We start from the raw sequence: 907 nt of genomic DNA, 5'->3' as shown, positions 1-907 counted from the left end.
GCGGTCCTTCCTGCGCCTTCCTCACCCCTCCGCGGGCCAGCGCCCTGCTCTTTATTCGCTTCTTGTAGCCCGCTTAGTTTCCACCTGTGCTCTTCCACCTGTCCTACCGCCCCTCCTACGTTCGCAACTTCCCTGCCCTACTTTCCTCAATCTAACTACAAGTCTTGAAACTGTGACTCAGAAGGTGAAATCAAGATCACTAGGCACACCTAAAAAGTGGAATGGATCTGCCTCAAATGGGACTCTAGTGGGGTTTTTAAAACATCACTAGGACAGTCAGGTGGCTCAGCTCCAACACCTGTTCGTGGTGGATGCTGGAAAGGTAACTGGCTTCTTTGTGAGCCCGGAGTGTGCTCATCTGTGAAATGGGGTTAAGAATTCTACCTCCTATGATTACCCAAATTACACTGATGTGGAAAGAGCTTAGACCATGGTAAGTGTTCCTTTAATGGAAGCTCATATGATGACTGCTGTATTTTTTCATTTTTATATATTACTCATACCATGGTCTCATGTACACATGATGTTGTATAGGCTGTATTTTCTGGATAAAGCTTTAATTATTGATTTTACCTGTCCAAAACTTAGGAAGTGCTGTTGTCTTTTAAACACTTCAGTGGGTTTTTTTTAAAGGATGGTATGTATAGTTTAGATTCCCTACCCCAATTCGTCCCTGTTTTATCTTTGATTTTAATGTCAACATTTTGTAAGTGAAATACAGGATATGAGATTAATCTTCTCAAAGATCAGCCCAAAATAAACAAACGTACACACACCAGCATACACAGACCAAGATGGAAAAATTATTAGCAAACATCATCAGGCATTCTCCAAATTGAATACTGATCTTGTCTGTCGGTACTAGCCTTTATGGGACTGTGTATAGCTCTATGCATTGTCAGCATAT

The sequence above is a fragment of the Suricata suricatta genome, chromosome 15 (assembly GCF_006229205.1).
Source record: "Suricata suricatta isolate VVHF042 chromosome 15, meerkat_22Aug2017_6uvM2_HiC, whole genome shotgun sequence".
NCBI classification, from domain to species: Eukaryota; Metazoa; Chordata; class Mammalia; order Carnivora; family Herpestidae; genus Suricata; species Suricata suricatta.
This window is presented reverse-complemented; position numbering follows the sequence as displayed.